At 40.7% G+C, this 23,016-nt stretch overlaps 1 pseudogene; it reads left to right on the top strand.

The window, feature by feature from the left end:
• Positions 1-2,430: 2,430 nt before the first annotated feature.
• On the top strand, positions 2,431-12,259 carry LOC133773369 (vacuole membrane protein 1-like; annotated as a pseudogene).
• Positions 12,260-23,016: the final 10,757 nt, after the last annotated feature.

Below are 23,016 nucleotides of genomic sequence, written 5' to 3'. Positions count from 1 at the left end.
GATTAGCCTGTTAAGCCACGGCGCCGGCCTCCTCTTTACTTCTTGCCAGGCCCTTTGACATGTGAACCATGGATGCCATCTAGTTAAAAGTATGGCCTGGTTGTTTCTACTTAAGCCAGAATCCGTCTGACCATCAGACATGCTGGGACTGATCTTAGCCTGTTTGTGCTACTATTATAGAATGCCTGAGACTGGTTATTGTTTTAAAACAGAAATTGATTTCCACAAGGTCTGGAGACTGAGAAGTCCATGATCAAGGGGTTGGCATCGGATGAGGGCCTTCTTGATCCTGATGAACCCTCACATGGCAAAATGCACATGGGCAGTAAAGAAAGAACCCATTCATGCAAGTTCACCTTCTAGGGACAGTAATCCATTCATGCCTGCAGGACACTTGTGATATAAACACCTCTCTAAAGGCCCCACATCCCAACATTGTTGCAATGGGGATAATTTTACAATATGTGAATCTTAGGGGACAATTTCAGATCGTAGAAACAAATGTGAGCACAAGTCTCAAGTCATTTCTGAGTGGTGGCACTAACAAATCCTATGGAATCACAAAATACCAACCCAGGATTTTAATAAATCAAACCTGAAATCAACTACTCCAGGACTCTTGCTTAGGAAGCAATAAGTGGGGCTGGATCTATGACGTAGCAGGTGAAGCCACAGCCTGCAGTGCTGGCATCCCATATGGGTGCCGGTTCGAGTCCTAGCTGTTCCACTTCTGATCCATCTCTCTGCTATGGCCTGGGAAAGCAGTGGAGGATAACCCAAGTCCTTGGGCCCCTACACCCACGTGGGAGACCAGGAGGAGGCTCCTGGCTCCTGGCTTCAGACCAGTGCAGCTCCAGCCATTGTAGCCATCTGGGGAGTGAGCCAGCAGTTGGAAGACTGACTCTCTCTCTCTCTCTCTCTCTCTCTGCCTCTACCATTCAAATAAATGGATAAATCTTTAAAAAAAAATGAGTACCTTAAAGTTTGCAGCACAATTTGTAGTGGTTTCTATTATAAATTATCTCTTACTGATAGAGAATGGAACACACAAGTGATAATTAAGGTAGGAAAATAAATGGAAAGAGGGCAAGTCAAGTAGTTACAGGAACCCTACTTAACTATAGTCTTAACTGATACCATGTAATGGAACAAACTAGAGTATTCAAAGGTTAGAATCATTTCTCAGTACACAAAGCACATTAGTAGAACTGAGTAGGGTTTCCAAACAAAAGTTTAATCCAAAAAGCACCTCTCCATATTTTAACCTTGTGACTCTTGATAAAGTCACCTGAACATTTTTTTGCCTCTGCTTTCTTACCTGTGACTAGTCTTACACATCCTTCAGGTTGTTGTGGGAATTAAATAATACACATAAAACATGCAATGCATAGGGTCTCAGCTATGGCAAGCAGTTGGTAACCAGCCTCAGGGCCTTAAATTCCTATGAAAATCACAAGCTTGATGTGAGAATACAATATTAAAGTGCACATCAAAAAGTCTAGCAGAAAGAAATCATTAGATATTAACCACTCTACACCCAGAGACTTAACCATAGAAATTTATTTTGATAGTTAATAGATAGTTAACTATTTTTGCAAATACTTTCTTATAGTGATATACATATATACATATCAAATAAAGTATCCTTATTATAATATGCTAAAATAATTATAAAAGTGACAGGATCTACTTAGATTTAAGTTCTTTGAAGCCAGGCCAGGAGTTGAACCTAAATCTATATTATAAATCAGTAAACAGGAATCTCTCAGATGCACAATCTGGACTCCTTAGAAAGGCTCTTCTATTTTCCGTAGTCAGCTCTGTTACAGTGCAGCCAAGTTCTCTTTGGAGTCTCTCAACTTTAGAATGCTTTATTTTTTTTTTTTTTTTTTGACAGGCAGAGTGGACAGTGAGAGAGAGACAGAGAGAAAGGTCTTCCTTTTTGCCGTTGGTTCACCCTCCAATAGCCGCTGCGGCCGGCACACCGCGCTGATCCAATGGCAGGAGCTAGGTGCTTCTCCTGGTCTCCCATGAGGTGCAGGGCCCAAGCACTTGGGCCATCCTCCACTGCATTCCCAGGCCACAGCACAGAGCTGGCCTGGAAGAGGGGCAACCGCGACAGAATCCGGCGCCCCAACCGGGACTAGAACCCGGTGTGCCGGCGCCGCAAGGCGGAGGATTAGCCTAGTAAGCTGTGGCGCCGGCTTAGAATGCTTTATTAACCTGTATTCCTGGTCTGCAGCTGTGATTGCCCTTATATATTGGCGGTTGTATTTCTAACCAGACCATGTGGTCCGACCATGAGTGCTGAGAACCAGCATCTTGTCTATAGGTGTGCTTTTGCTGTTGTCTACTCAAGCTGGAATAGTTCCCATAAAACCTACGGACAACTGGTGCATGGCTTCTGGGTGGCAGCGCTGGGGCAAGGGCATGCGTGCGTCACCATTTACTGTCGCCTGCCGTAAGATCCAGCAGGCACACTGCCAGCCAGCATGGATCGTAACCCCGAAAGACACAATCTCAAATGCTGAAATCCCAAAACGTCAAAACCGTAAAAATCAAAATCTCAACAACTAACACCTTGAATGTTGAAATTCTGAAAACCACAATCCTCATTTCTAAAATGTAATGTAAGAGGTTGTAGACACCAGAATTCTGGAGAAGTGCTTGGCCCTGTGATACTGTAAAGACAAAAACTTCAGTTTGAAAAAAAGGATCCTTTGTCTGCATTGACCTGCCTCCCAGCTGATGAAATTCCAGGAACTTGCCTGCACCGTGGCTCAACAGGCTAATCCTCCGCCTTGCGGCGCCAGCACACGGGGTTCTAGTCCCGGTTGGGGCACCGGATTCTGTACCAGTTGCTCCTCTTCCAGTCCAGCTCTCTGCTATGGCCAGGGAGTGCAGTGGAGGATGGCCCAGGTCCTTGGGCCCTGCACCTGCATGGGAGACCAGGAGAGCACCTGGCTCCTGGCTTCAGATCAGCGCGGTGCGCTGGCCCCAGCGCGCCGGCTGCGGCGGCCATTGGAGGGTGAAGCAATGGCAAAAGGAAGACCTCCCTCTCTGTCTCTCTCTCACTGTCCACTCTGCCTGTCAAATAAATAAATAAATAAATAAATAAAATTTTAAAAAAATTTTTTTAAAAATTTAAAAAAATTCCAGGAACTTTTAATGACGTAAAAAGCTGCATCAGGGCCAGGTGTTGTGGCACAGAAGGTTAAGCCACCTCACCGCTCCAATTCTGATGTAGCTGTTGGCTAAAGTGCCTAGGAAACAGCAGAAAATGGCTCAAGTACTTGAATCACTGCCAATCAAGTGGAAGATCAGGGTGGAGTTTCTGGTTCCTGGCTCCAGCCTGGTGCAGCCCCAGCTGTTGTAGTGGTCTAGGGAGCGAAACAGATCTATGCAATGAATGGAAGATCTTTTTATTTCTCTCCCTCTTAAAAAAAAAAAAAAAAAGGCTGTATCAGACTGCTTTGGAGGTGGTCTGTGCAGGATTCCAACAGAAGTGACGCTAGAAGGCACGCTGGAGGACAGCTTCCAGGATCCAGAGAGCAATGAGATTCGGCTTGGGATCCCAAGGAGAGAGGCAGGGCCACTCCTCAAGAGTTACTCATCCATGAAATGGTCTAGAATGAAAAAAAAAAAAAAAAAGACCAGAAATGTGCAGCAATAAATAAGGAACAGCATCATAGAGATTAGATTCCTCTTCAATGAGTGAAAATGAAAGGGGTGATTGGGAGGAGAGAAATCACAGAATATTGTCCTTTGGCGACAGCAACTCATTATCTTGCATTATTTCTCTGCGGGAATTCTCATAATCTTGAAAGTATGGAATTCATAGTCATGGCTGCCTTGAAACGCTGTGGTGAGTTTCATTGCTGTTAGCTGTACTCACAGCCACATATTATGCTGCTGAAGCTGCTCATCAGTAATATTGCAACATTTATAGAAACAATTTGCGTAACTACTGGATAGGCTCAGACATTCTGCTGGGCAGGGGTGGGACAGGACTACAAGCCTTTCTGGATTATCTGAGTCCATGTCTAGCTTCCGTTACATTAGCTGCTTATGAATGCAGTTCAGTTCATTTCTCTGAACCACCTCGCCCTGGTTATTTTTCCAGATGAAGATAGGATTGAAGGAGCCACTTCTTTGTGGCGTATCATCTCAAAGGTTGGGATTGCAGCCTGCACGTGGGACATCAGATGGGGTATCCATGCAGGAATCAGAGCTGCCCGCATTCTTCATGGTCAGGGCAGCTCCGCTGTTTGGTGCTGAACCCACTGAGAAGAGATTTGAGGCTTAAAGAGAGAAGGTTTTGGCTCCCAGGCTAAAGTGGCAGTTCAAAAGCCAGTGCAGAAGGCTGGCTCTTTTGGAATTTCGGCCTATGCTTCAGTTCCAAATCTGCTATTCGACCTGTCTGGAAAGACACGTGGACACTTTCTTATATCTTTTTGGGTCTTCTTTGGTAGAACACTGATTGGAAAAGCAGTCACTAAAATGCATATCCAGAAAGTCTTCTATAATCATATTCCAAAGGCCCATGGAAGAGCAGATGGTGGCTTTCATTGGTGCTGTCCCCAGCAGAGCTGTGTCTCTGCAGAGGCCATTCCAGGAATGTCTTCAGGATCAGCAACAGAAACTTTTCCAGCAAAACAAAATGCACACATCCCAGGGGAAACCGGCTGTCCTAGAAGAGGGAGAAATCACCCATCATTCACGCCATGGCACAAAGTCAGGCCCAGCAAATCCTGCAGTGGTTGAACTCAGAGAGGAAACTAAATAAACAAAGGAATGTCTTAACTTCAGAAATTATAGCACAGGGTCCTGCCTTGAATCCAGAGGTCTCCAAGCCCTCTTCTAACCTGTATCAATTTTTAAAATTTTTTACCAGGAAGCAGTTTAGTCCTTATTTTACCCTAACATGCTTTTCCATTGTGTGTTCTGGTAAGACAGCCACTCCCAATTCAATTAACATAAGGTTAAATGTGATATTCAGCACAAACTTCACAGAAATCGGCATGCCATTTCTTACTTTCAAAGGCCCAAATGGTTCACTTAGAGAATTTTTGGCACACAAAAAAGTTCCTAATTATGATATATATGACAAGCTTTTTAGATTTGTCATAAATTGTTGCTTTGGTTTTTGTTCTATTTTTATTTCTTTAATTTTTGAGATAGCATATTTAATTACATTATAGTCAAAGGCTTATTGAACCACTGAAAAGGAGTTCAACAAATAAAAAGTAAAAGCATACTACAAAGCTATAGGAATTAAAACAGCATGGTGCTTTGTTTTTCTAAAACATCAAAATGTCCACAGATTATCTAGATTGGACAACAATTTTGCCTATCAATCAAAGTCCAACTTAACATAGCATCCTGCCCTCTATTTCTATCCCAACAACAGAAAGGCTATTTTATGATGTACTGCATACCCTCTGAGGAAACTTACCTTTAAATTTTAAGACAGTGTAATTCAATCTGGTTGGTGGCTCATGGATAAGATGATACTATTTTTTAATTCTGTCTATTTAGAAAGAAGTCATTGAAAAACTTTGTCACATTATCTTGATTATTCTAAAATACAAAAATAAAAAAAAGATTAAAGCTGCATTTGACTAGAAGCCAGAGAATTACTGAGTGGTTCAAAAATAATTACATGTATGGTAGTATGAAAAGACACATAATGATGGCATTGTTCTATCACCAGTATTTTAGCCAAAGCTGTGATGTACATATGAGTAAGTGTGGAATGCATTCTGTATACTGAAACAACATGGAAGCATGTTGTGGGAGATAGAAACCTTAAATGGGGAATACTCATGGTGGTGAATATCGAAATATGGGAGAATTGGGGCTGGCACTGTGGCACAGTAGGTTAATCTTCCACCTGTGGAGCCAGCTTCTCATATGGGCACCGGTTCTAGTCCTGGCTGCTCCTCTTCCCATCCAGCTCTCTGCTATGGCCTGGGAAAGCAGGAGAAGATGGCCCAAGCCCTTGGGCTCCTGCACCTTTGTGGGAGACCTGGAAGAAGCTCCCGGCTCCTGGCTTCGGATTGGCGCAGCTTTGGCCGTTGTGGCCATTTGGGGAGTGAACCAGCGGACGGAAGACCTTTCTCTCTGCTTCTCCCTCTCACTAGCTGTAACTCTACCTCTCAAATAAATTTTAAAAAAAAAATCTTAAGAAATATGGGAGAATTTTTAAAAGTACCATGCAGAAAAGGCATGCAAATATATTCTCCAAAGACACAGCCAGGCCTTAAAAGAAAAAAAGGCAGTGATTCATCAGGATTTAAGACCTCAAAATACAGTTAATGATCATATAAGCTGGCCAATGAAAATAGACTAGCTTTGTTTAATTTCCTGGAATATACTTCTTTTTATATTGAATTTTCTTTCCCATTTGTTAGCTTTTCCCTGTGATTTTTCATTATTAGATTACTTTTTTTTTGTGGGAGGTAAAATAGCAAGGTTTATTAGGGAAGGGAAGCCGTAAGGACGAATTTTTTATAGTTCACCATGCTCTGTATTTCATCTTCATATCATATCTAGTACTGGAATCATGAATTGTGCAAAAACTTCTAGAGACTTCTAATTTGTTTTATGCATTTGACCATGAAGGTTCATTACCACACATTGACTTTGTGTGTAAGCATTGTGCAGGTTCATAAAATCATTGCACCTTCCTCGATCAGTGAACAGACAGTTTTCATACAGCTGCATGTGGAAAACGGAACTTCTCAAGATTTCAGTTCTTTAGGTAAATGCATTTGGAGTAAGGGCTCACTAAAAAGCTTCATTGTAGGTTGTCCATCACAGTGTTTCAGATTACTGCGATTTTAAAGCTGGGAACACAGAACTATCACGGTGATGTGTGTTTATGCTTTTTGGTTTTTTGGTCTAGTTCTAAATGAATACAGCTTATTTGCTTAAAACTATTATACTCCAGTGAACATACTGCAGTGTTTCTTGGTTGCAAAAATATGCACGTTTTCATTGAGCAATGTGACCTATGACATACTCTGTCATGTTTTTATGTTTCTCAAATAGACCCTGTTTAAAAAATATAAATAAATGGCTTTTAAGGATTTTAAATTACCTTTTCAAGAGTTATATTTTTGAGATTTTTATTCTGGAATTTTAGACTTTATGGATTTTGATATTTGAGGATTTCAACATTGAGGATGATAGCACTGGGGATTGTGTCTTCAGGCCATGAATAGCTGATCTCTGAGGGACAACTGGCTAAATGAGAAAGATTTCCTGCCCGGCCATGTTAGACACATGGTAGAAGTGTTATATAGTCTCAGAAGTGTTGAGCTTGTTGCTTTCCACTGCATTACCTGCCTCACCCTAAGAACCCTCATTCAAGGAGGACCTGAGCTCCTTCTCCCTCTTTAAATAACTTAGACAACCAGATCAGGTCTACTCACCCTAGCAGTGCCAATGCCATTCTCTGCTTGACTTCAACATGCCCAGTGACAAAGTATATGCTTGAAGGTACAACCACAGGTTCACATTTTAGCATCATTTTTAAAATTTATTAAGCTCAAGGATAAAATGCAGGGGGACATTTTAAAAAATGCTAAGAATCAGAGAGTTAAAGCAGGGGAGTGGCTATTTGACTTAGTTCTTTCACTCTTGTCTGGGAGAAGCCATGGAGCTAGTCTTTAAAACACTGGCTGTTATCACACTGCAGTACTATTGACTTCAAAAGCATAAAGATGTATAGTGAAAAATGCAACAGATTTTATCCCATTTTCTTCTTTTACCCATTTTTCAATCAGATAATTGGGATGCTCCTTTTGTGAATTTGGGAAGGAGGACAATTAAGTGGCTCTGCTAGACCCTTGTACATCTACTAAAGAGCTGCTCTTGAGGGTGAAGGACTCCACTCTCAGGGCCCTTGGCACCGGGAACAGCGTGGCACATTGACACCATGCACCCACTTCCACCCTCTTCCCCATCTTTGAAAAATCTCACGGTACTTTTTCTCCAAGGCTATTACCCAGTGTGACAAGTAAGAAGTTTGCTTCAATTAGAAATCATATGTCTCAAGGATTACATAAGCCCCTCTAAATGATCTTTACATAATTAAATAATGAGTATGTATTGAAAAGAGTAGAGTCAAATCATATGAAGAATTTAGTGGCTTAAGTGAGGCAACTGTATTTGTAAAATTAAAATTACAGCAACATTTTGCATCATACACATAAAATATTGGCTATTGGTAAAATTTAATGATTTCCTAACAAATATAACTTAGTGCTTAAAAAGATATTATCATCCCTGAGATGATAGGGTTCTGGCTCCCCAAACTGACCTTTAATAGTCTCGTGTATGAAAAATGAAAAAGCAGAGGATATCTCTGGATTTAAACACAGACAAGGGAAAAACATAAAACTTTCATTCAATCTCAAGAGTAAATGATGCAGACATAGTATGAATCTTAATGCTTCTCAAAATTCCATTTAATGATGGAATACCCCCAATATTTGAGGCTTTGTAAGATAATAAAAAATGAATAATCACTAAATATCTGTATGTTAAATAATCCATATCAATTCTCACTTTTTATCTTACAGAATTTCTCAGTAATATTCAATATGACTGACTGCTTCGTATTTCTTGAAGTATTTTCTGTGCTGGGCTTCCAGGATGCTATACTGCCCTGATGTTTGCCCTGTCCTATTGGCTGCTCCTTCTTGGTCTCTGGATGATTCAGTGTCAGTTCTCCAACCTCTGAAGTTCAAAATGTACCAGAACTAGTCCTTAGACTTCCTTAGTCTCACACTTCCCAAGGATCTCCATATAGCAGCAAATATATGTTGATGATTCCAGAATATCTCCAATCTCTCCTCTGAAGTTTGGACTTGAATATGTAACTGCCTACATGGCATTTCCACTTGCATCTCAAACTTAATTTATTTGCAAGACTCTCCTTTCCATTGTCACTCATGTTAGTAAACAAGACTACGATGCAGGCCCACAACTTGAGAATAAATCTTTATGACTTTTTCTCTCCCATACTCATCCGATCTATTAGATTTTACTAGTACTTCCTGAAAACATTCTATAAATAAATATTTTATCACTATATCTAATGTTACTACCTTTGTCCAAATATGCCTCCCCTCTTGACACTTATAGTCAAATTTCTACACAGCACCTTCATGTCCTCCATTAAGATGTTCTATCTTTTCTTTCTACATGTTCACCCGTGCAAAAATTCCTACTCTGCACTAGCTTCTCATCACACTTAGAGGAGAATCAGAAGTTCTCTGAGCACCTGGGTCTCTCCCCTATCCCATCATCCCAGGCCCATCAACTGTTTCAGCCTCCACTGACTCTCAGAGACTCAGTCATGCTATCATTGCTGTTCTGAAACTTGCTAATCTCCCCCCCTCCAATGTTCTTCCCCAAGATAGTCTCACGGGTCACTCCCATACTTTCTTCAGTGTATATTCAAATCGACCATTTATAGGCACTACCAAGTAATCTGTCTAAACATATTCCTCTCTATCCCACATCCTGCTCTATTTTTCTTCATAGTGACCAAAAACAGGCCAAAATAATAAGGTAGTGATCTTCAAGACACTGGACATCAGGCAATGAAAAAGAGCAATTTATAAGATATTGAACAAGGAGAGCTCTAAAATGCCTCAGGTTGCCAACTTAAAAGAAACCCAGGACATGGAGCAGGCCAGATGGACCCAAGTTGAGCCTAGAGGGCCTCCTAGGTTGGGGAGATGGAGCCAAGATGGAGCCTGGGTTGTGGGGTGACCAACATGACTAGAGTCTGGAGGACAGGGTATAGGAAACTAGAAAGCTACCAAAAAGCATCCTATCCCCAGAGACAGGCAGAAGTCACTTTAAGTATTCAGCAGAATACGGATCAGCATATGCAAGGGAATCATCCAAGGAGAGGGACAGAACCACACAAAAGGGTGCAGCATTTGGCATTCATACAGAGCCAGCTATAGTGCCTGCTCCAACCAGCCAAAATGGACAGTGCTTTAATACATGGGGCATTAATAGAGTACTCAGAAGGCTCTTGAGTTAGTAGTGGAAAATAATTAGCCCTCAGGTAAACACTGATACACTCTTACCTAACAAATCTTTAAAACAAGACCCAATAATATGACAGTTTCTAATCTTTCTAGGCTCAAGAAGGTTGTAGAAATACAAAAAATAAAAAAAATATAGAGGTCAGTGCTGTGGCATAGCAAGTTAAGCTGCTACCTGCAGTGCCGGTTCTAGTCCTGGATGCTCCACTTCTGATCCAGCTCCCTGCTAATGTGCCTGGGAAAGCAGCAGAAGATGGCCCAAGTTCGTGGGCCCCATAATCCATGTGGGAGACCTGGAAGAAGCTCCTGGCTTCAGCCTGACTCAGCCCCAGTTGTTTTAGCCATTTGGAGAATGAACCAGCAGATGGAAAAATTCTCTCTCCTCCCCACCCCCGTTACTCCACCTTTCAAATAAATAAAATAAATCTTTTAAAAAATATCTAGCATCCAACAAGGCAAGATCAAATGTCTGGCATCAAATAAAAAGCTTTTGAGATATGCAAAGAAGCAGGAAAATATGACTCATAAAATAATTATTAGACCATTACATAACAACATAAGCAAAAATTAATTCAAAACGCATCCACTGCCTTAATGTAAGACATAAAATTTTAAAACTCTTAGAAGAAAACATAGAACAAAAACCTCATGACATTGGATTTGGCAACTGTTTCCTGGATATGACTCTAGTGGACAGCCAACAACTGTAAAAATATACAAATTGGACTTCAGAAAATCTTAAAGATTTTGTTCATCAAAAGACAGTCATAAGAGTAAAAGGTAACCTACAGAATGGGAGAAAAAATTACAAATTATCTATCTGATAAGGAATTAATATCCAGAATATATCCAGAAATGCTAAAACTTAACAAAACAAACAAATAACCTAATTCAAAAATGGGCAAAGTACTTGAACAGATATTTCTCTAGGAAGATGTGCCAATGACCAATAAGCACAAGAAAATACACTTCATGAAGATATCACATCACATTCAGTAGGATGGTTTTTATTAAAAAACAAAATAGAAAATAACAAGTTTTGTGGTAGAATATGCAGCAATTGGAATCATGTGCATTGTTCCTGGGAATGTATGATAGTGTACTCTACGGGAAACAATACGGTAGCTCCCCAAAAACTAAAGATAGGATTATCATATGACCCACTAATTACACTTCTGGATGCATAGCCGAAGAACGGAAAGGTTCTGTATTTGTATTTGTACATCCACATTTGTAACAGCATAATTTACATACATTTACATAATTTACTGACCCAGCTTCCTTCTAATGCACCTGGGAAGGCAGCAGATGATGGCCTGCGTTCTTGAGTCCCACACTGGAGACCCAGAGGGACTTCTTGACTCCTGGCTTTGGCCTAGCCCAGTCCCAGATGTTGCAGGCATTTGGGAAGTGACCAGAATATGGAAGATCTCTCCCCAGCCCTTCCCCTCCCCTGTACATCTCAAATAAGTAAATCTTTATAAAAATAAAGCCTACAAAATAGTTTTTTAAAATTTTTTAAATTGGGGCCGGTGTTGTGGTGCAACCAGTTAAGCCGCTGCCTGCAATGCCAGCATCTCATATGGGTTTGAATCCATGCTGCTTCACTTCTGATCCAGTTCCTTTGAATACACTTGGGAAAGCAGAAGATGGCCCAAGTACTTGGGCCCCTATCATCCCCATGGGAAACCCGGATGAAACTCCTGCTTCCTGGCTTTGGTCTGCCCCAGCCTTAGCTGTCCCAGCCATCTAGGGAGTGAATCAGCAGGTGAAAAACCTCTCTCTCTGTCTCTCCCTCTCTCTGTAACTCTGAGTTTCAAATAAATCAATATAGCTTTCTTAAAAATCATCAAATGATGGATATGTTTATTAGCTTGAAGGTAGTAACAGCTTCACAGATACGTAAATACCTCAGAAGTCTCTAAATTCTAAAGTTTAAATACATGCAGTGTATTGCACTGCAATTTAACTCAACGAAATGTGTTCCAAAAATACAGGGCATTCAAGTTGTAACTGGAGAGTGAAGTTGTAGCCATCCCTTCGGTGGTGACAGTTTAGGTTCCCTAATAGAGTCTCAAGGAGACAGTGCCCCGACAATGTGTGCAGAAGCTGAGTGCTACTTTGTATTTACAGTTAACTGCCGGGGTTTGAATTCCAGCTACAGTAACTTAGGAGGTCTGGATCTTTGATCAGTTTCCTCGTCCAGCTCCATGGGATTGTTGTGAGGATTTAATAGATCATGTAGTAAATGCTTAATAAATATTAGCCGGCCTATATCATGTCAATATTTGGGGGTAAGAGGTAGTTCCAAAGCTTTGTCACCTGAAAGAGGTGTATGACTTAAAAACACAAAGAAGATGAGATGGTTCAAAAGACAAAATGCGGAAGCAGAAAAGGAAAATGAGTAGAGAACCTGGGGGAATATATCTGATCTTAAGAGGTAAGAAATGGAAGAGGAACCAGGTAAGAAAACTGAGAAGTAATACAGGGTGGGGGGAAGCCAGGAAATGGTGGGGTCACAGAAGATAAAGGAGGAAATATCTTCAAGAAAAAAAATATGATCAAATGCCATAGCCATATGAGAGAGCTCAGTATAAGAAAGAGTCATTGGACTTAACAATGATGAGTTCGTGCTATCCTTGGAGACAGCAATCTCACTAGAAAGGTAGGGAAGGTATGAGGCTATGAATCAGGGATTAGTAGGGGCAGGCAATCAATTCAGACAACTTTCCAAGAAATTTAGAGCTATGAAGAAAAAGAACAGAAGAGCTAATAGCTGTAGGCGGGACAAAGAGGGTATTTCCAGAGGTAGGCGATGCCCACACATGTTCTCAGCACAAGGGAAGGGGACAGTGAAGATCAGGTGATTAGAGATGCACAAAGACAAGCTGAACTGTTTCAAAGCCAGGTTTTGAAAGAATTTTAAAAGTACAGGAAACAACACAGAGTTGGATATCCTAAAAAATAGTGAAGACTTTTCACATTTTATGGAACTAGAAGGAAGAAAGGAAGGGTAAGGACTAGAGACAATTTGGGTTGAGGAGTAGGAGAATTGAGGGCTTTGGCACCAGAAGGCTGCACTTTCTTCATTTAAAGTAATCACCAAGATTGCGATCAGAAAGAGGACTGCACTGACATTGCTGACAGCAGAGGGGAAGAACCAACCTAGATTACCAAGAGTTTGGTATTAGCACAGAGGCCATGTATGATGTGCAATTTCTTGAAGAATTTAAAGAAATAAAGAATACTGCAATTTCATGTATATGTAACAGATTATCACAGACTCAAATTTTATTTCACTCCTGATATGTAATTCTCTTTCTGTCAAGAGCAGCAAGCAGGATGTACACACAGGAAATGAGATTCCTGGTCATTAAATACACTGGTACAGAGCTCTAGGCTCCATGACAAAGCTCTCTGTCACATGACCTTGTAGGGAGTTTTGCCTCTCTCAGCCCCAGTTTCCATCATGAATTTTTAGTCAGTTTTAACATGGTTAAATCAAATACATTTATAATGTTCCTGATTTGCGTGAAGGTTCAATGATTGGCTTGTAATACTATCATCCTTGCTTGAATGAGGTTGGTCAAATTGTCATTATTGTTTTTGTGTTTTTTAGAATCCAGGACAAAAAATGCCATCATCATCAGTAGATGAGAATAAATAACGAAGACCACCAAAATCCAACTGTTAAGCCTTTTTACTGCATGTGTTCAAATGTATACAGTCCTTCAGTCACCTGTAATTTCCAACACATGAAGCTGAATGGGTCACTTGACGGGTCCTTAGGTCCCCCCAGGCACCGTGGCAGCCTGCTGCCCTGACCTGATACAGGTCATTCTACATAGCCCGCCCAGTTTTATTCTAGGAGTAACACACTATATGATTTTGCTTCGTGCTATTTTCCAGAGAACTTGATTCAACATTGTTCCTTATCTCAGGACTGGCGTATAGGGGTTAAGTGGTGTATAGTGGTTCTGAGATGGGAACACTTGAGTTTGAATTCTATCCCTACTGCCTACAAATTACAGCTTAGCCTTTCTAAGCGCCCTTTCCCTCCATCAGTAAGATATCACTGCTGAAGATTCTAATGAGAAAATGCATAGAATATATTTAGGATAACATTTGGCACATGGGGAACAATAAATTCTAATTTTTCTTAATAGAAATATACTGTATCTGGGGTAAAAATCTTTTCCATCAATTAATATTTCTTCTGTTTGATTCTATTTACAGCCTAAATTACCTTTAACAATCTTGAGGAATGCATGCTCTTCAAACTGAGAGTAGAAGGGAATGCAAGCTTTTCCCGTTTTGTCCTGCCAAATCCATGAGGCTCTGGGAAGCAAAGGAGTACCTGATGGCCTGCAGCTGGCAACCCGGCCTTTGTGGCATTCGGCGGCCACAATCATTACAACTATCGTGCCCAATTCCAGAGAGAAGACTGGGGCATTTCCACCACCTGAATATTTAAGTCAAATAATCACAGTAGGGTGGGTATAGATAATAAAGTACTGTATGGTTTCCTTTAAAAATAAAAGCTCCAAGAATGATTTTTAATGATTTCTCTGAAAAGAAATGATGAATGTTCGAAGGGATAGGAGTACATGTAGTTGAACATGACACAATGTAATGTACAGCTTTACACAATGTAAATGAAACATCACATGGTGCTCCAGAAATTTGTAAAATCCTATGTGTCGGGTAAAAAGAAAAAGGACATGAATAAATGTAACAGAAACTAAAAAGAAATCATAAAAAAAGAAAAATGGTTAAAAGATGCATTCAACTTTGTTCCTAAAATTAACAAGAAAGGTTATTTCTAAATACAAATTTCATTTTGGCACTTCCATTGTTGATGCCGAAGAAAAATCTCCATAGAGAAATAAAATCCTAATAGGATTGTCAGTATCTTGGTGTCTTAGTCTCTTTTATCCACCTAAACCAATAGGACAATAGGGCACGCATGCATCAGCAACAGGAAATCAGAGCTCCCACATTAAGAACTAACCCACACCTGTGATACCAGCATTAATCCATCCACGAGGATGGAGCCTTCATGACCTAACCACCTCTTCATACTGTCCCAGTGGCATCCATAGCACTTGGGTGGTTTCTCTGAGTATGCAGCCCCATTGACTGGCCTGGTGGCAAAGACTTCCACATCAGTCCACTCACCAAGCATTTGTTAAGTGCGTGCTATATGCTAATCACTTTTCTAAATATGATGACTCATGAAGAGAAAGATAATGGACACAAAGTTAAAATGCTGTTATTAGGTACTGAAAGAAATACAAAGGAAACACAGAGAAGAAATCTCTTAACAGTCTACAAGTTTGGGTCTAAGTCAAGAGGTTCTTTTAAAGTGACTTTTTTAAGGATTTATTGATTTCTTTGAAAGTCAGAGTTACTGAGAGAGAGAGGAGAGAGAGAGAGAGGCAGAAAGAGAGAGAGGGGGAGAGAGAAAGAGAGTGCTTCCATCCGCTGGTTCACTCCCCACATGGCTGCAATGGCCAGGGCTGGGCCAAACCAAAGCAAGGAGCCAGGAGTTTCGTCTGAGTCTTCCATGGGGGTGGCAGGGGCCCAAGGACTTGGGCCATCTTCCACTGCTTTCCCAAGTGCATTAGTAGGGAGCTGGATTGGAAGTGGAACAGCTGGAACATGAATGGGCACCCATATGAGATGCTGGCATTGCAGATAGCAGCTTTATCCATTACACCAGAACACCAAACCCCCCCCCCCTTTTTAAGTGACTTAAAAATTTATGTTACAGAGAGAAGGGGAGACAAAGAGAGAGAATGGGGGTTCTTAAAAGGCCACTAGGAGTTAGCATGAGAGAGAAGGTGGAGAAAGGGTGCTCCAGGGAGAGAACAGCATGGACAAAGTCACAGAAATAAGAGAAACAAAAGCCATTTGGTGTGTCCACAGAAGTGGTTCTTAATTGAGAGGGACTAGGAAAAGTGAAAACAGATCATGAGAATCTTTTAAAACTATATGGGCCCTTTCTCCCATTCTTCCATTTACATGCAATCCTCAAAAGGGCCATTTTTATGGAATAATTGTCTGTGTCTTCCCTAACCTCAACCTTCATATGTTGAAGCCCTGAATTTCTTTTCTTTCTTCATTTGAGAGACAGAGAGCCACCAAGAGTGGGAGACAGGCAGGCCAAGAAAGACAGTGCCCATCCACTGGTTCACTCCTAAAATGTTTACAGCCAGGTTTTTAAGCTGGGGACTGGGAACACAATCCAGGTCTTACAAGAACTCAACTAATTGAGTTATCACTGTTGCCTCCCAGCTTCTGCATTTTCCTGACCTGGAATCTGGAGTCCGAGCTGGGGATCAGACCCAGGAACCCCCATATGGTCTGTGGGCACCTTAACCAGTTGTGCTAACCATTAGGCCAGACATTGGCTCCAAGGCTTAACTTTCAATGTGATGGTATTTGGAGTGGGGTTTTTGGGAAATAATTGGATTTACATGAAGTCATGGGGGGATTCCCCCCTGCCATGAGAGGATTATCACCTCTATAAAAACAAGAGAAAGAGAGACCAAGGCTTTGTGTCACACTGCCATTTGAAAATATGGCAAAAATAAAAAAATAAAGCGACTTTCCACAGCCAAAAGAGAGCCTTTAGCAGACACCAAATCTGCTGGAAACTTGACCTTGGGCTCCCTCGCCTCCAGAACTGCCAGAAATAAATGTCTGCCATGTTTAGCAGTCCTAGCTGACCAGAACAACCATGGAATTGGGGCTGGCATTTGGAAGAGCTGCAGAAATGAACATGAGCAATCTGACACTCAGCTTTCTTTCTCCCCCCTGCCCACCCCACTCCTGTGTGCGCCTCTCCAATCCCACGACAACCAGTGTTCAGGCACTGGTTCATGTGGAAACGTATTAGTATACTGAGAGACTGTAGAGGCAGAGAGGAAGCCTGCCAAGAGCTCCGTACGTCAGGACGAACAACTTAGAACTTCAGTTACAAACCATGCAGTGCCATCGAAGAGTTCAGTAAGGGAACAGAAAACTGACACTGCACATTATAAAAATGATAGTGCACATTATAAAATGATTTTTCATAATTATAAAGAGAAGGCATATAAACTCTTTCGGTAGGTGGCCATGCAGTAGGTATTTCAGCTCTTGAAGGCCAGACAGTGTCTACTGCAACTACTCCACACTTTCTCTGTTGGTGAAGGTGGCCATGAGTAACAGGAAAATTAGTGGCTGCAGCTGTGTTCTAATAAAACTTTATTTTTAAAAAGCTGACAATTGTGATAGGTAGAGTTCAACTTTGTTATAACAGATGAATTGGAGAAGTTAAGACAAGCCAAAGTATGATATTCCAACAAGGTAGGTTGCACAATGAGCCACACAAAAAATGATGAGGCTGGGAGAAAGCCATTAGCAGAGGAGAGAGGACAAAGAAACTGGATTTTAAATATGCATAGGAGGCAGAAGATATAGGCTTGAAACAAAGTAATATTGGAAGAAGTGATAATGAAGATCCAAGGCTTGGATCTGACTTGGATGACACTGTGTGTGTGACTGTCCCCACAAAATGATGAGACACCTTGCAGGCACCATTGTATCACTGAAGAGAACACATAATATATATGTATGATATACATATATGTCCAAAATGCACATGTCCCCATATATTATGTGTAATATTTACAATTGATATTGTATATTGGTTGGTATAGGTTTGCATGATAAAATGTATATTTATAAAGTATGCATATCCTATATGCTTTACATTATATTGACTTCAAGTATATTTCTTTCATGCTCAGGTGTCAAGTAAAAATACAAAAAAAAAAAAAGAAAAAAAAGAGAGAATATAATACATGGCTTTGCTCTCTGACCACAAATCACAGCCCTGACTGAAGTCTTCCATTCAACCCAGGAACAGCTACGTAATTCCCAGGATCTATTGCAAAATGAACATACAGGATCACTTGCTCAAAATTACTAAGAATTTCAAGTCAATGGCACCAGAGTATCAAACCAAGCACAGGGCATTTCTAAATGTTGGGTGTTATGTGACTGCACAGGTCATGTGACTGTGAATCTGCTCCTGACCTTGTCCCCAGTGTGTCTTGCAGGGATAGATTAATTACTGTAACTCCAGAAGCATGCTACATCTGCAAAATCTAACCTGTAGTCACATTTCTTTCGAATAGTGCATTTCAAGAACATTTTCACACACTTACAAATTTCACTATGATTTTAACTAAGGAACTTTTTGGAGAGCCCAGTTGTTGTTGTTGTTGTTGTTGTTGTTTTTAAGATTTATTTATTTATTTGAAAGGCAGAGTTACAGAGAGACAGAGGCAGAGAGAGGTCCTCCGTCTGCTGGTCCACTCCCCAGATGCCCGCAACTAACAAATAAATAAGTCTCTAAAAAAATTAAATAAAGTCTTTTGTACCACATACACTTACATTTGATCACATTTTATCAGTGAAGCTAGAGTAACACTTTGGACCTCACTGTAGCCTTGACGGGGTTTACATACTATCTTAACATGCCTCCACAGCCCACTTCTATTAGTCTGCAAATCTGTCATACACCATCAACAGCTGTATGTCAGAGATGATTTCAGTGGAAAGGAGTTTTTGGTTTCTCTTCCCGCAGCTCACATATACGATTACGGCAAGCACTGTCTGTGACTGAGAATGCCAGCTGAGAGTGGGCCTTTCTCTGTGCATCATCTACTAAGTGCACTTGGGGAGCTTCTTTGAAAATGAATAAAGCTTCGAAGCTCTAGACAACAGGTTGTGTTCCAAAGCTTTTGTTTCCTTAGGGGCCTCTGGACATCCTGGACGGATAATTTACCAGGATTCATTTGGAATATTCTGCAATCAGAGGAAGAGCTTCTCTGGCCAGAAGTGTGTAAGTATTTTGTACTCTTAATCTACTCACCTTGTATAGTACAACTTATTCATTGGTGATGCATGAGGTCTAGATCTAAAATTCACTTTTCATTCTACCTTCTCTGGTATTACAGGATGCCTCCTATTAGGACATTAGCTAATGTATATCCATGACAAATAGCAAGTAGAAAGAAAAATGTTGGAGAGAGTGTTTAGTCTTAGCAGTTAAGGCATGGGTTAGGATGTCCACATGAATGACGGTATTCAGGTTCAAATCCTAGCTCAAGACCCTGGGAGGCAGTAGTGATGGCTCAAGGTATGTAAGTCCTTGGAACCTTGCATTGAATTCTAAGATTTCCACTTTGGCCTGGCACAGCCTCAGCCATTGCAGGTATTTTGGGTTTGAACTAGAGGATGGAAATTTGCTCTATTATCTAGCTAGCTAGCCAGCTATATCTGTCTTTCAAAAAATAAAGAAAAATTTTTAAAATTAACTTTAAAAATATCAACTTGGTCAATTTCAGTGTTCACGTTTATATATCCTCCACTTATAACCAATTACTCCCCTGTGTTTCAAGAAATATCCCTTCCATACAGAAAAGGAAGTGACTGGATACTCACATGCTAGACATCCTGCAGATAAGTCACCTTTATAAGACTGCCAGGAGAATATAGGATGCCAAAGACTTACAAATATTTGGGACATATTTACATTTAAAAATGTGTTTTTATTTGAAATCCAGTGGAATTGGGTACACTCTTTTATTTGCTCATTCTGGCAACCTTACACTGACAATAAACAAAAAAAAAATTTTTTTTTTAAGTGTATGACTTCTAAAGTCCCTTCTAGCCCTGAAATAATCTAAACATGACTTAACCACTTCTGTTAAACCAAACCAAGACCAAAGAGTTGAATTTGAGGAATGTAGGATAGTGATCTAAGAGAATAAAGAATTTGCTAATCAAGCAGAACTGTCAGTTGTACCTCAAAATATTATCCCATTATTAGCACCCTATGAACACACCAGAGGAGCCCTGTCTACATTATAGATACATGATTTACAAAATGGAACATGCCTACCACAGGAAATACTCACAATGTAATATATAACGGGAATATGTAATTCTTTTTTTTTATTATTTATTTATTTGACAGAGTTAGACAGTGAGAGAGAGAGACAGAGAGAAAGGTCTTCCTTCCGCTGATTCACCCCCCAAATGGCTGCTACGGCCGCCGTGCTGGGCCGATCCAAAACCAGGAGCCAGGTGCTTCCTCCTGGTCTCCCATGCGGGTGCAGGGCCCAAACACTTGGGCCATCCTCCACTGCACTCCCGGGCCACAGCAGAGAGCTGGACTGGAAGAGGAGCAACTGGGACAGAACTGACACCCCTACCAGGACTAGAACCCAGAGTACCAGCGCTGCAGGCAGAGGATTAGCTTAGTGAGCCGTGGCGCCGGCCGGGAACATGCAATTCTTTAAAATAAAAGAAGTACTGTATGATTACCAGAGGATTTGAGGCTGGTCCTCAGTCAGAAGAAGGACCTCTCCCAGATTCATAACACAAGGGTCTACAGTGAAACTCACGTATTTGTTTCCTCACTATTAAAAAGTATCAACGAAAATGCTTCCCATTTCTTAGCTTTGTTTTGCTGCTAGGAGCACAGCATCTTGAAAAATTTAACAGCATCATTTTCTAAACTTAAAATTTCTCATGCAATTTATCCAGGGATTAAATTCACTTTCAAAACATGTGAAACTGCAAAATCTTCCAATTTTTGTACAATAATAGCTGGTAGCCATCAGGAATGGCAAGAAATTAATGGATAAATTTCAGCCAAAACATTTGCTTCACTGGTGGATGAAGTTGGTACCTTGATTTACCAGGCACAGCTAATAATGCAGTTCTTCCTGTTGACCTCCATGTCAACACAGCATGTATTTTTTCAGTGATGCTAATTGTTGTAACTATTATAATCATTGTTACATTTGTGACAATAATTAAGCACTTCATGAATTATTCACACAAGAACACATTGCTGTGTAGCTTTTATCAAAAGTATTGATATTCTGGCCGGCGCCGCGGCTCACCGGGTTCTAGTCCCGGTCGGGGCACCGATCCTGTCCCGGTTGCCCCTCTTCCAGGCCAGCTCTCTGCTGTGGCCAGGGAGTGCAGTGGAGGATGGCCCAAGTGCTTGGGCCCTGCACCCGCATGGGAGACCAGGAGAAGCACCTGGCTCCTGGCTTTGGATCAGTGCAGTGCACCGGCCACAGTGCGCTACCGCGGCGGCCATTGGAGGGTGAACCAACGGCAAAAGGAAGACCTTTCTCTCTGTCTCTCTCTCACTGTCCACTCTGCCTGTCAAAAAAAAAAAAAAAGTATTGATATTTTACTTGATATATTAGAATTTCAGGAAAATTAAATTCACCTGAATCATTCATAAATAAAAGGTATTATAAGCTATAGTTGCTTTATGTTTACATCTGTTAAAATTTTGTGAATATTGTTATTGTTTTTAATTAACAAATATTTATATAATCTATAAATCAATACTATTCAGAAATCAGAACTGAATGTTTAAAAATATCTACTGAGAGCTACGCATGAAAATGTATATTCAGGGCCCAGCATTGTGGCACAGCAGCGTTAGACTACAACTTGCAATGCTAGCATCCCCTCTCCATGGGCTGCTTCAAGTCCCGGATGCTCTGCTTCTGATCCAGCTCCCTACGGGTGTGCCTGGGAAGGCAACAGATGATGGTGCAACTCCTTGGGCCCCTGTACTCATCTGGGAGACCTCGATGGAGTTCCTGGCTCCTGGCTTCATCCTGGCCCAGCCCCAGTCATTGTGGCTCGATGACGATGACGAGTGAAATAAGGATGGAAGATTTTTTTTTCTGTCTTTCCCTCTATGTGTCACCCTGCTTTTCAAATAAGTAAGATAAATCTTTAAAAAAATAAATAAAATTTATATTCAGTGGCCTGCAAAATTATTAGTGGTAGCAGGACACTCCTAAATTGGATTGTGGACTTACCCCAGTGGACTCTCAGTTTTGTTGTTGTGGGTGGGTGGGGGTGGTGTTTACTTCCCTAAGTTTATTATTGTCAATACTTTTATGTTATTCCAGTTAAAACTACCCTGCTTTTGGAAAGCTGGATAGACTCCTGTTTTTTAAAATGAAGTTTAATGTGAAAACCCATGCCAGAGCATACCTTCTTAATAAAGAAGTGTGGTAAATATATATCTACCAATATATCAATTTACCAAATATCAATTTATATTATAAATTCAATCTATCTCCTCTTGTTAAACACTGATAAAAATTAGTTGCAACTCTGAACTTGAGGTAATTGCCAGATACTTATCTTTAAAAAATATTTTTGTCTATTGTATATTGGTAAAGGAGAGTGTTATCCATTCTTTCTTTCTCTTTTTAATTAATTTGCCTGATTTTTTCATATTAATGTTTCTGTAAAGCAACCAACTTTAAAAAATTTTATTTGGTGTTTTGGAGTAGTTAACCAACAAATTCAGAAAATAGTAGATGGAGCAAAGAATAAAAAATGCATAACTTGAAGTTTCTTAAAATTGATGTATGTTCTTGGAGCCTGAAAAGAGATAAATTGGACTACAATCACTGAAGTTAAATAGAGGTTGGAAATATGAATAAACATGAACTCTTTAGTAATGGCACCCCAGTATCAATAAGAGAAAGCTAAAAGTCTTGAGGCCAGCACTGTGGTGTAGTAAGTTAAGCCTCCACCTGCAGTGCCAGCATCCCATATGGATGCTGGTTCAAGTCCTGGCTGCTCTACTTGTGATCCAGCTCTCTGATAATGGCCTGAGAAAGCAGAAGATGAGGGCCCATGTGCCTGGGCCCCTGCACCCATGTGGGAGACCAGGAAGAAGCTCCTGGCTCCTGATTGGCCCAGCTCCAGGCCAATTTGTTGTGCCCATCTGAAGAGTAAATCAGCAGATAGAAGACCTCTTTCTTTCTCTGTGTCTCCCTCTCTCTCTGTAACTCTAACTCTCAAATAAATGAGTAAATCTTTAAAAAAAAAAATCTAT

Source organism: Lepus europaeus, chromosome 14, assembly GCF_033115175.1.
Source record: "Lepus europaeus isolate LE1 chromosome 14, mLepTim1.pri, whole genome shotgun sequence".
Lineage (NCBI taxonomy): Eukaryota > Metazoa > Chordata > Mammalia > Lagomorpha > Leporidae > Lepus > Lepus europaeus.
This window is presented reverse-complemented; position numbering and strand designations above follow the sequence as displayed.